Raw genomic sequence first — 886 nt, 5'->3', positions numbered from 1 at the left:
TTAGATACATAGTCCACTGCCACCAGAATGTAAGTGTTTGAGTATGATGGTGGGAATGGCCCCATGAAGTTAATGCCCCATACATCAAACAACTCTATCTCTAATATCCCTTGTTGAGGCATGGCATATCCGTGAGGTAAGTTACCAGCTCTTTGGCAACTATCACAGTTACGCACAAACTCTCGGGCATCTTTATAGAGAGTAGGTCAGTAGAAGCCACATTGGAGGACTTTAGTGGCTGTTCGCTCACTTCCAAAATGTCCTCCATACTGTGATCCATGGCAGTGCCATAGGATCCTTTGTGATTCTTCTCTGGGTACACATCTGTGGATCATTCCGTCTACACATCTCTTAAAGAGATATGGTTCATCCCAGAGGTAGTACTTGGCATCTGAAATTAATTTCTTTCTTTGCACACTGCTGTACTCCTTGGGTATGAACCTCACAGCTTTATAATTTGCAATATCCGCAAACCATGGAGCTTCCTGAATGGCAAAGAGTTGCTCATCTGGGAAAGTCTCAGAAATCTCAGTAGAAGGGAGGGACGCCCCAGCTACTGGTTCTATTCGGGACAGATGATCAGCTACCTGGTTCTCTGTCCCTTTTCTGTCTCTTATTTCTATATCAAACTCTTGCAGAAGCAACACCCATCTTATAAGCCTGGGTTTTGAATCCTGCTTTGTGAGTAAGTATTTAAGAGTAGCATGGTCAGTGTACACAACCACTTTGGATCCTACTAGATAGGATCTAAACTTGTTAATGGCATAGACCACTGCAAGTAACTCTTTTTCTGTGGTTGTGTAATTCTTCTGTGCGTCATTTAGAACACGGCTGGCATAGTAAATGACGTGCAGAAGCTTGTCATGCCTTTGTCCCAACACTGCAC

Source organism: Arachis duranensis, chromosome 9, assembly GCF_000817695.3.
Source record: "Arachis duranensis cultivar V14167 chromosome 9, aradu.V14167.gnm2.J7QH, whole genome shotgun sequence".
Lineage (NCBI taxonomy): Eukaryota > Viridiplantae > Streptophyta > Magnoliopsida > Fabales > Fabaceae > Arachis > Arachis duranensis.
Note: the sequence above shows the minus strand (reverse complement) of the source record.